Genomic DNA, 12,751 nt, shown 5'->3' on the forward strand with positions numbered 1-12,751 from the left:
TATTCTGACATTCACTTTCTCTGTTAGTATGTTATATGTTGATACTGGTAACTTGTTAAAACAAATTGATGCGCTTTTCCATGTGGCCTGCGCTGCCACTTTAAAGAAAGTAATCATTTGTGTAATGTGATCCATTTTTGTCCTTATACGGCGTCAGGTCGGCTCTCCTGCGCAAATCGACGTAGCTGTACGGCGGCTCGGGCAGGAGCAGTTGTGTCATTTGGGGTCAAATTTGTTTTTCAAAATTGACGCTCTTCTTTTTGTTTATCAAAACCACAGAGGTGATCAAATACCACCAAAAGAAAGCTCTATTTGTGGGAAAACAAGGACCTCAGTTTTGTTTGGGTACAACGTCGCATTACTGCGCAATTGTCAGTTAAAGCGACGCAGTTGCGTATTGCAAAAAAACGGCCTGGTCATTAAGGGGGCAAATCCTTCCGGGGCTGAAGTGGTTAAACTTGAAAAGCAAGTGAGCAACAGTTTTTTGTGTCTCCTCTCTGATACAGATACTGCAGGCTGCATCTTTGTCATACCGTAATGCATGGGTGCTGCCCCCCTATCCATGCATCCGGACCCCTAATCTACATGCAGGGCGCCGGATGCATGGATTCCAATTTTTTTTTGTATTTTTTTTCGAAGCACGTGATTAGAGCTAGAGGCTCTAATAGGTTTCAAAAAGGGGTGGGCTCGGGGGTGTAGAGCCCACCCAGTTGTGTTCGGGTCCTGAGACCCGTCACCCGATTGGCCGAACCGAAATGAGAAGTTATTGGCCGTCTTTGAGGAGGGGGGAGTAGACGCACGGCGGTAGCCAGCGAGTAGGAGACACAGGGGAAGCCTCCACCCAGACGATAGATGAGGTAAGTGCGAGGCTGGTGACCAACCAACCAGGGGCGAGGTGCGGGTGACCCAACCGACTGGCAGCCACCACTGCCTTGCACTCAGATCACTGATAATCAGGCAGCAAATTTGGTGCCGCTACCTCCTCCCCCTCCCTACCCGTTACTGGTTGTTGAGGACACTCTCAGCTTCATAACTGACAGCCTCCGAGCAACCGGTGATGCTGACAGTGGGCGGAGCCTGATACGACAAGCTGAAACACTAGTTCCCAATCGGGTCCACTCTCTACTTTATTTTTTATCTAATGTACCAACAGATATTGTTTAACAGAAAACGGATGAAAGTGTGTCACAAGCTACAAATGGAAATCAATTAATTGGATTCTGTGGGACTGTCCTGGGATTTTAATAAAATTCTGACGTTTCGCAGACCCGGGGTATGTCCTGCGGCAAATCGGGTGTGGGAACGTTCATTCAAATACATGGCTTTGAAAGCTTTGCTGCGTTTGGAGAGATCTCCTGCCCAATATGAATACTATTATTCTGGCATAGGGAGACAACGGCAAGGGATGCAGAGCGCGGATAAGTAAAACAATCCACTGAACACCAGTGACCCCCAACGACACCAATGCCTACTACCCTCTTAGTAACTTTACAAGTACGTATGAGTAAATTATTGACATGAGAATATATAGCAATTGTATAATTTTTCATTGAGTTCTAGTCTTTGACCAAATGCTGAACGTATAGAGGCAAAGTAAATGTCAGAAGTTCCCCCATACCTTGACGTACCATGTATTTTTTCTGGCTCTGGCAGCAGGGGAGCAATGGAAAAGGCAAGGAAATGTTCTTTAGGGTCCCACCAGTTATTTTATCCACCGATACAAAGATCTGACACAGATCAGCCCCTGCGGAAACCAGTGGGAACCAGGCACACTCATCTGCTGTCTGGAGAAGTCTGGCCAGAAGTGGTCTTCATAGAATAATTGCGGCCAAAAAGCCATACCTCCGACATGGCAACAAGGCTAAGCAACTCAACTAAGCATGAAAACATAGGAACTGGGGTGCAGAAAAATGTCAGCAGGTGCTCTGGACTGATGAGTCAAAATACCTGGCTGTAGCAAGAGGCAGTTTGTTGGTGAAGGGCTGGAGAGCGGTACAATAATGAGTGTCTGCAGCCAACTGTGAAGCATGGTGGAGGTTCCTTGGAAGTTTGGGGCTGCATTTCTGTAAATGGAGATTTAGTCAGGATCAATGCTGAGAAATACAGGCTGATACTTATCCATCATGTCACACCATCAGGGACACCCAGCAACTACATTTACCCTGCTACAGTGGGGAAAGGGCGATCCCTAGTGTGCAAACAGGAAACTGCGGCTCAACCATCCTAATGAGGAGCAATAGAAGATAAACCCCCCTATACCTATACCTGACATTCCCTTACATGTAGATCAGAAGAGTCGAAGTGAAGTCAAATCTCCAAATTTGCACACTTGGCAGTGTCTAAGTCAGCGACTTAGAAAGTACTGGATTAGCATAATAGCCAGGCAAATAGTATTCTTTGAAGTAGAGATCAGCAGTGGAAACCTCCATACATTCTCCATACAAGGCAGAGCCAATTAGAATTCAGTTTGCTGACCTCAGACCAGTACAACATTGATTCTCATTGGCTGGTATGAATAACTGTACCTTAGAGTAGTGCATCTTAACATTTTTTCTTTTTAAAAGTATGCAAAATCTCAAAGCACCCCAGTGTAAAATGTAAAACAGTTTGCATGATTATATTACAACTTTATTCACACCCCCCAAAAGAAATCAATAAACTATTATAAGCGCTTGCCTTGTGTTCCTGTGGAGGCAACTGACTGCCAGTAGATATTGGTCTGTCCGGGTGTTCCCAGCCGAAATATTCAGCTTTCTGCCTAAGCCCAGACACGGAACTATTACCATTCCTTCAGTACTAGTCCACACATGACATGAAGGGGGGAGGGGTGTAAACATGATGCTGTCAGAAGCTGACATTATGTATGAACATGCCTCATACAGTCTTCCCTGAGGATAAATGTACACAGTCAGGTTTAGTACAGTATCTCACAAAAGTGAGTACACCCCTCACATTTTTGTAAATATTTTATTCTGTCTTTTCATGTGACAACACTGAAGAAATGACACTTGTCTACAATGTAAAGTAGTGAGTGTACAGCTTGTATAACAGTGTAAATTTGTTGTCCCCTCAAAATAACTCAACACACAGCCATTAATGTCTAAACTGCTGGCAACAAAAGTGAGTACACCCCTAAGTGAAAATGTCCAAATTGGACATTTTCATCTGAACATGGCTACCTTTTATACATACCTCACTTATATACTTAATGATACATAAGTGATTAAAACCTTTTATCTATATATGTATCAACCCATGAAATTAAGAACGAATGAGATCTGTTCGAAAAGGGTAACAATCTAATTTTATTTAAACATACTATTGTACAGAAAAGAAACTTGTGGTAATATGAGATTAGCAACTATAACATAAATGATATAACCTTAAAAACAACAATGTTACCAATGATAATAAATATTGCTATAATGGTCATACCCATGCTATCAAGAGATTAATAAGGTATTAAGGCCAAATCCTACAGTAGAAAAAGTTACAGGAAAGAAAAGAGACATAGAGATACATCGTATGGAGAAGTCTTACGTAACCATCCTTCATCTAGACCGTCAGCCGAAGAGGGGTGTACTCACTTTTGTTGCCAGCGGTTTAGACATTAATGGCTGTGTGTTGAGTTATTTTGAGGGGACAGCAAATTTACACCGTTATACAAGCTGTACACTCACTACTTTACATTGTAGCAAAGTGTCATTTCTTCAGTGTTGTCACATGAAAAGATAGAATAAAATATTTACAAAAATGTGAGGGGTGTACTGACTTTTGTGAGATACTGTATGCTGATCTGCAGGTAGCTAAAGAACTGAAATACGTTTGCAAACTGATTTCCTCGCCAAAGGATCTGTGATTCTGTGCAGCCAGTCTTGTTGCTGAAGAAGGAACAACCAGCCTGATCCAGATAGGAGCAGAAACACCCTGGGGTGTGGCAACCTTCTGCTCTCTATCTCCCCCAGTCAGCACATGTTCACCGCAGCAGAGTCTGATTGGCGCCTAGTGATAGCCTGCTCTATGTGAGGGGTGTACTCACTTTTGTGAGATACTGTATATATCATCTGCAGATCTGAATGACGAAACCACTTTAGGACAGCCCGAAAACATTGTCCAACCACAGACATGACATGGGGAGCGGGCTTTTCTCTCTCTCTCCCTCTTTATCTATCTCTTGTTCTTTCTTTCTTCCCCCTTTCTCCTTTTCTCTCTCTCATCCCCATTTCAATTGACACTAGATACTATCTTTATTCTACAAAAAAATATCCATACACATCCACTACCTAATGGTCCTGTAATCTATATTTCATGAAATTGTTTGTATTTCTGCCTCCTTATAATGTCCTCTGTGAGCTCTTGAACCTCCTCTTTTCCCTCTCACATCCATTTGGTAAGACCAAGCAGAGCATGTTAGTTGCGGTCATGTCTATTGTTCTATGCACACTACACATCCCATAGACATAATATTAGGAGGCAACAAGAGAGGGTGACCACATTCCTACATGCAGTGGGACCATAGAGAATGAACATAGCCAGCCTCACAAGGAAGTCAGATAACAGCAGCAAGAAAATGAAAAAGGAGTATGGAGATTTGGAGGAGAACGAGAACAATAGAAGGGACTTCTGTGAGTTAAGAATACATACTGGAATATAATTTGACCTTTTTTATAGCAGAAGTTAGTGTTACTTTACTCTCGTTATTTCCTTGCTCTATCTCTGCCTCTCTCTCTCTCTCTCTCTCTCTCTCTCTCCCTCTCTCTCTCTCCCTCTCTCTCTCTGCCCCCCCCCCCCCCTCTCTCTCTCTCTCTCTCTCTCTCTCTCTCTCTCTGCCTCTCTCTCTCTCTCTCTGCCTCTCCCTCTCTCTCTCTGCCTCTCTCCCTCTCTCTCTCTGCCTCTCTCTCTCTGCCTCTCTCTCTCTGCCTCTCTCTCTCTCTCTGCCTCTCTCTCTCTCTGCCTCTCTCTCTCTCTCTCTGCCTCTCTCTCTCTCTCTCTGCCTCTCTCTCTCTCTGCCTCTCTCTCTCTCTGCCTCTCTCTCTGCCTCTCTCTCTGCCTCTCTCTCTGCCTCTCTCTCTCTCTCTGCCTCTCTCTCTCTCTCTGCCTCTCTCTCTCTGCCTCTCTCTCTGCCTCTCTCTCTGCCTCTCTCTCTCTGCCTCTCTCTCTCTGCCTCTCTCTCTCTCTGCCTCTCTCTCTCTCTGCCTCTCTCTCTCTTCTCTGCATGCAAAAAATAAATTGGCTAACTGCATGTTGCAGCAGACATTACGCAATGTGACTGTTGGTTGTCAGTGTTCTAGTAATGCTTACAGTGCTGCTAAGGCAGGACAGTAATATGCCTGATATGACAATAAATGGTGCTGTGTGGATAACAATTTCCACATACAACCACTTGAAATTGTCCAAAATGTCTTGGTATGCTGACGCCTTAAAAGTTCCCTTCACTGGAACTAAGGGGCCAAGCCCAACCCCTGAAAAACAACCCCACACCATAATCCCCCCTCCCCCAAATGATTTGGACCAGTACACAAAGTATGGTCTATCAAGACACGGATGAGCGAGTTTGGTGGTGGAGGAACTTGACAGTCCTGACCTCAACCCGATAGAACACCTTTGGGATTTATTAGAGCGGAGAATGCGAGCCAGGCCTTCTCGTCCAACATCAGTGCCTGACCTCACAAATGCGCTTCTGGAAAAGTAGTCAAACATTCCCATAGACACACTCCTAAACCTTGTGGACGGCCTTCCCAGAAGAGTTGAAGCTTTTATAGCTGCAAAGGGTGGGCCAACTCAATATTGAACCCTACGGACTAAGACTGGGATGCCATTAAAGTTCACGTGTGTTTAAAGGCAGGCGTCCTAATACTTTTGGTAATATAGTGTACCTGCCTGCTCAAACTTTGGGCTACAGAGTTGGTGGATGGCGATTCGATGTCTGCTCCCCAAACTGACCACTGACCACAGGAAACTGACACTCAGCATCTCCCACACAGTGACAACTCCATGCTTGTTCTGTTCTCCATCCCCTTCTAGAGGTGAGATCATTGTGTGCGTGGAGGGGGGCTGGGCACATGGGATCATGGGTTTCTTCGGATGCAGACCCCTGAAGGGTGGCAGTAAAAATTAAACTCTATCCATCTATTTAATGGTTTCCCAAAACACTTACACTTAAGGCATGCCATGAATGATAACTATCACAGTTGCTTGTTCTCTGAACTGAACTGTCAAGCCATCAAATGGCTGGTGTAATAACTGATTTTATAAGCAAACACCCCAGGAAACCATGGCAACACTGGGGAGCCAAGACATCACCCTGGTGGAAAAAAAGGCTGACCTCAGAGTCATCTTCTATAACAGTGGTTCTCAACCTTTCTAGTGCCGTGACCCCCTGATAAAATTTCCCAAGTTGCGGGGACCCCTTACAGTAAAATTATTTTCGTAGCGTGGATTGTCGGCACCCAAGACAAGTAATTTGCACCCCTAACCCATGGACATTTAGACAACTTTCCTTGATGACTTTTCTGCCTGGCTACCCTACTTTCTCTCTTCTGAAATCCCCACAATCCTTCTCAGCGACTTCAATATCCCTTATAATACAAACACTCCTGCTACTTATAAACTTCTTAGACTAACCTCTTCATTTGACCTGAAGCAATGGGTACAGGCTTCTACTCACTCTGATGGCAACACCCTTGACCTTGTATTCTCCTACCTATGCACTCCATGCAACCTCTCCAACAATTCTTTTCCTCTCTATCTTATCACCACCTTATTAGTTTCTCTCTCGCCCTATCTTCCACCACCTTTCCCTCCATTTGCCTAACCATGACCCGTAGAAACCTTCGCCACTTCAACCCTTCTCTTCTCTATTCTGCTACTAACCACCTCTATGACCAAATCTCACCCCTGTCCTGCCCCAACCTAGCCACTTCTGTGTACAATAAATCCCTATCTTCAACCCCGGACGAGCTTGCCCCCCTCACTATACACAGAATCAGGCCTCGAGCCCTACAACCCTGGCAAACAGATGACACCAGAAATCTCAAAAACGTAGCCGCGCTCTTGAGCGTCTGTGGCATAAGACTAAGTCTCTCAAAGACTTCAACCATTACAAATCTGCCCTCCAAAAATACAATTCTTGCCTCCACACTGCTAAGCAGACCTATTTTATCACTCTCATTACTACTTTCTCATCCAGTCCCCGTCAACTCTTCTCTACGTTTAACTCTCTACTTCGTCCTCCACTGCCTCCACCCACTAACTCAACCACTGCCCAGGTGATTACTAGTCACTTTAAAAATAATATTGATTCAATTTGTGATGAAATCTCCACTCTACAGGTATCACCCCCACTTATCATCCCATGTCAACAGGTACACTTAACACTCCCCTTATTCAAACCTGCTATGATAGATGACCTTGCTAAACTCATTTCTAATGCCCACTTAACCACCTGTCCCCTGGTCCATATTTTTTCTCAAATACTATGGTTACCCTCTGACTCCATCCTACACTCTCTAACCCACATCTTCAACCTCTCCCTCTCCTCTGGCATCTTCCCCAATGCTCTAACACATGCACTGGTCAACCCCATACTTAAAAAGCCGTCCTTGGACCCTACCAATCTTAACAATCTCCTTGCTCCCCTTTTCCACTAAACTCCTTGAACGTCCAGTCTACAACCAACTGAGTGACCACCTCATTAAGAAAAACCTTCTTGATCCCCTTCAGTCTGGATTTCACCCTCAACACTCCACAGAAACTGCTCGTCCAAAACTCACAAATGTCTTACTAACAGCAAAAACCAACAGACACTATTCTGTACTCCTACTTCTGGACCTTTCGGCTGCCTTTGATATGGTTGACCACCCCCTCCTCAAAGAAAAAAACTTTACTCCCGCGGCCCCCGTGACTGTGCTTCTCACTGGCTCTCATCTTACCCATCCCACCACACCTTCAGTGTCACTTACAATTCTACTTCCTTCTCTCCTCCTTCTTTCTCCGTCGGGGTCCCCCAAGGTTCTGTTTTTGGACCTCTCCTGTTTTCAATCTACACCTCCTCCCTGGGTCAGCTGATAGCCTCTCATTGCTTTCAATATCCTTTCTACGCTGCATGACACCCAAATCTATTTCTCCACCCCTTAGCTCACTCCATCAGTCTCCTCATGCATCACTAACCTACTAACAGATATATCTGTCTGGAGGTCAAACCACTTCCTCAAACTCAACTTGTCCAAAACTGAGCTCCTCTTCCCCTGACTTCTCCGTCAAGAGCAATGGCACAACTATCAGTCCGTCCCCACATGCCAGGGTGCTAAGTGTTATCCTGGACTCTGAACTCTCCTTTTGGCCCCACATCCAATCACTGTCCAAAGCTTGCCGCCTCAAACTCCACAACATGTCCAAACTACGTCCCTTCCTAACCAATGAAACGACAAAGCTCCTAATTCTCTCCCTGGTTATCTCTCACCTCGACTACTGCAACTCCCTCCTCAATGGCTTACCTTTTAAATAGACTAAAAAGGAGAGCAAAAAAAAATCCCAAGAAATTCTTTATGTATGTAAACAGTAAAAAAGGGAGGTCAAACCATATCAGCCCCATAAAGAATGAGGAAGGACATCTGGTTACAAAGGATGGGGAGATGGCGAAGGTATTGAATTTATTCTTCTCAGTCTTCACGAGGGAATCGGGGGGCTTCAGTAACCAAAACTGTGTTTATCCTTCTGACACATCACAAGAAGCACCTCCATGGTTAACAGAGGACAAAATTAAAATTAGACTTGGGAAACTTAACATTAATAAATCACCAGGAATGAGGGACAGAGGGACATTGCTCCAAATCAGGGACAGTCCCTCAAAATCAGGGACAGTTGGGAGCTATGCATCATATACAGCCTGCCAGTGTCCATCAAATACAGCCTGCCAGTGTCCATCAAATACAGCCTGCCAGTGCCCATCATATACAGCCTGCCAGTGCCCATCATATACAGCCTGCCAGTGCCCATCATATACAGCCTGCCAGTGCCCATCATATACAGCCTGCCAGTGTCCATCATATACAGCCTGCCAGTGTCCATCATATACAGCCTGCCAGTGCCCATCATATACAGCCTGCCAGTGCCCATCATATACAGCCTGCCAGTGTCCATCATATACAGCCTGCCAGTGCCCATCATATACAGCCTGCCAGTGCCCATCATATACAGCCTGCCAGTGTCCATCATATACAGCCTGCCAGTGCCCATCATATACAGCCTGCCAGTGCCCATCATATACAGCCTGCCAGTGTCCATCATATACAGCCTGCCAGTGCCCATCATATACAGCCTGCCAGTGCCCATCATATACAGCCTGCCAGTGTCCATCATATACAGCCTGCCAGTGCCCATCATATACAGCCTGCCAGTGTCCATCATATACAGCCTGCCAGTGCCCATCATATACAGCCTGCCAGTGCCCATCATATACAGCCTGCCAGTGTCCATCATATACAGCCTGCCAGTGCCCATCATATACAGCCTGCCAGTGTCCATCATATACAGCCTGCCAGTGCCCATCATATACAGCCTGCCAGTGCCCATCATATACAGCCTGCCAGTGCCCATCATATACAGCCTGCCAGTGTCCATCATATAACTTGGCTCTTCTCCACTTTTTGACAATATTGTGAACATGATGAAGACAGATACAGTAGATGCATGCAGCCCTCATTATTTTTTTTTTTCCATGAATCAAACAAATGTTTTGTAGGTCCAAAACGTAATAAAAAAAGACTCTTATCTCACAACCAGGGCCCAGTCAATAGCTATGCACTCACCTAGTGCTATGCTATGGTTGCTTGCTCTTGCTGGTGTGCTGGATATAGGACCCGATTCTGTCCTCGCCATGCAGCCGCGGTAGCGATGTCCCGCCTCCTATGACACACGGCACAGTGATTCCTAGCATTGGATCACTGTGCCGTCTGTCACGCGAGGAGGCGGGACATCGCTATTTGGCTGCCTGCACGGCGATCTGACACAGCATGGGAGGGAGGGGAAACTAACACGGGCGCCAGGCCATTCACAAGCGTCGCCCAGCGGCACGGCCCCGCCCCTTTTTCTCCTCCATTTCGGGAATTTGTTCACTCACTCGAGTATAAGCCGAGGCGGGTTTTTCAGCCAAAAAGAAAATGGGCTGAAAAACTTGGCTTATACTCGAGTATTTACGGTATGATGTTATAATATTAAAATGGTTGTTAAGCTTTTTTTTTTTTTTTTTTTTTAAATAAAATAACAAACATGCCTATACTTACCTGCTCTGTGCAATGGTGTTTTTCAGAACCCTCCCCCCTTCCGGTGTCACATTTGGCACCTTTCAGGGGGGAGGGGGGTGCAAATACCTGTATAATCCAGGTATTTGCACCCACTTCCGGGCATAGACTCCCGCGGGAAGTCTACGCCTCTTCCCGCTGTCTGCTGGGAAACACACGGGTCCCAGAGACAGCAGGGACCATCCGGATTGCGCAACGCGCCTTGCGCATGCACAGTAGGGAAGTGAAGCCGCAAGGCTTCACTTCCTGATTCCCTTACCGAAGACGGCGGCGGCAGCACCCAAGAGCCGAGCGACAGATCGGCTTCAGGTGCCAACATCGCGGGCGCCCTGACTTTTAAAATAAGTGTCCTTATTTTAAAAGTCAGCAGCTGCAGTATTTGTAGCTGCTGACTTTTGAAAAAAAAAAAAAAAAGAATTTCGGCGGAACTCCGCTTTAACAAGACACGTGGCCACTCACTAAAATTAGAAGAAAAGAGGTTTAACCTTAAACTAAGTAGAGGGTTCTTTGCTGTAAGAGCGGTTAGGATGTGGAATCCCCTTCCACAGGCGGTGGTCTCAGTGGGGAGCATCGATAGTTTCAAAAAACTATTAGACAAGCACCATTAGATAAGCACCTGAACGACCTCAATATACAGAGATATACAATGTAATACTGACACATAATCACACACATAGGTTGGAGTTGGGTCTTTTTTCAACCTCACCTACTATGTAACTATGTGCTTTCAGAAAATATATCATGTTTGAGGGTTTTGTGTAATCTTCAGTCCGAAAATTATATTTTTTAAATGTGTGCAAAAAAGGCTCTGGCAGCGAAAAGGTTAATTGCTGTGACCACAGATGTATCACTCCCCTGTATATTTTGCAGAAGCCGTCCCTCCTTCCCCTCCCAGAAAGTATTAGGCGGTGGGGGTCATTCTCTTACCCTGTGAAGTAGATGGCACAAAAATGAAGCTAAATTTCTCTTTCCAGGTGAAAATATCTGCAGCTGAAGACTTGCAGGACAGCGGAGGGTTTCCCTTCCTCCCTCTCCCAGCATCTCATCCCCCTGTTCCTGTTTCCAACAGACTACAACTCCCATGATGCAACCTAAGAGCTTCTTTCTTTTTTTTTTATCTCTGCTCCAGGGCTGCAACACACAGGAGCTGCAATCTATGTACAGGACCTCCTGTGTGTCCTCTACAATGGAAGCCTACATATTCCTCCTTGTAAAGGTCTCCTTTTGGGGCCATTTACCACTTCTCTACTGAAGCATTTTTTTAAGTTTGTTTGCACACATCAGCATTTTTTTTTTTGCTTGCTTTAAACTGCCAAGCAATCATATATATATATATATATATATATATATATATATATATATATATATATATATTTAAGCAGAGGCCCTGGAGAATAAAATGCTTTAGGTGCAATTTTTTTATGTCGCAAGATTTGTGCAATTATTTATCAAACGCGTACTCTCAGGAAAAAACACACTAATGCCCCGTACACACGATCGCACATTCCGACAACAAAATCCATGGTTTTTTTTTTTTCCGACGGATGTTGGCTCAAACTTGTCTTGCATACACACGGTCACACAAATCTTGTCGGAAATTCCGAACGTCAGGAACGCAGTGACGTACAACACGTTACGACGAGCCGAGAAAAACAAAGTTCAATAGCCAGCGCGGCTCTTCTGCTTGATTCCGAGCATGCGTGGAACTTTGTGCGTCGGAATTGTGTACACGCGATCGGAAATTTACGACAACTGATTTTGTTGTCGGAAAATTTGAGATCCAGATCTCAAATTTTGTGTGACGGAAATTCCAATGGGAAATGTCCGATGGAGCCTACACAGGGTCGGAATTTCCGACAACAAGCTCCCATCGAACATTTGTTTGTCGGAAAATCCTATTGTGTGTACGGGGCATAAGACTCCATTCAAGCTTGTACCACTCCAAAGTTGCATGATTTCCAGTGCGTTTTTGATGCGACTTTACACTCTCTGGCACTAAGTCACATCAAAGTAGTGCAGGCACCTTTTCAAAGTCGCTGCGACTTTAACCACTTCAATACCAGGCACAACCCCCCCCCCCCCTTCATGCACAGTCCAATTTTCAGCTTTTAGCGCTGTCACATTTTGAATGATAATTCCGCGGTCATACAACACTGTACACAAACTAAATTTTTAGCATTTTTTTCCCCCCCACAAATAGAGCTTTCTTTTGGTGGTATTTGATCACCACTGAGGTTTTTATTTTTTGCGCTACAAATAAAAAAAAGACTGAAAATTTTGAAAAAAAAAAACGTTTTTCTTTTTTTCTGTTACATAACTTTGTAAATAAGTACATCTTTTTCCTTTACTGATGAGGCTGCACTGACGGGCACTGATGAGGCGGTACTGATTGGCACTGATGAGGTGGCACCTATTTGCAGCACTGACGGTCACTGATAGGCGGCACTGAT

The 12,751-nt window shown here is 45.0% G+C and overlaps 1 protein-coding gene across 1 annotated transcript in view; it reads right to left on the minus strand.

Moving 5' to 3' along the window:
• LOC141148471 (uncharacterized) overlaps window positions 1-11,638 on the minus strand; it is a 40,570-nt gene extending 28,932 nt beyond the window's left edge. Inside the window, exon 1 of the mRNA XM_073635971.1 lies at window positions 11,229-11,638. The gene's annotated coding sequence lies outside the window, so the exon portion shown is untranslated. The remainder of the gene's footprint in view (window positions 1-11,228) is intronic.
• Window positions 11,639-12,751: the final 1,113 nt, after the last annotated feature.

The sequence above is a fragment of the Aquarana catesbeiana genome, linkage group LG06 (assembly GCF_042186555.1).
Source record: "Aquarana catesbeiana isolate 2022-GZ linkage group LG06, ASM4218655v1, whole genome shotgun sequence".
In the NCBI taxonomy this organism is placed as follows: Eukaryota; Metazoa; Chordata; class Amphibia; order Anura; family Ranidae; genus Aquarana; species Aquarana catesbeiana.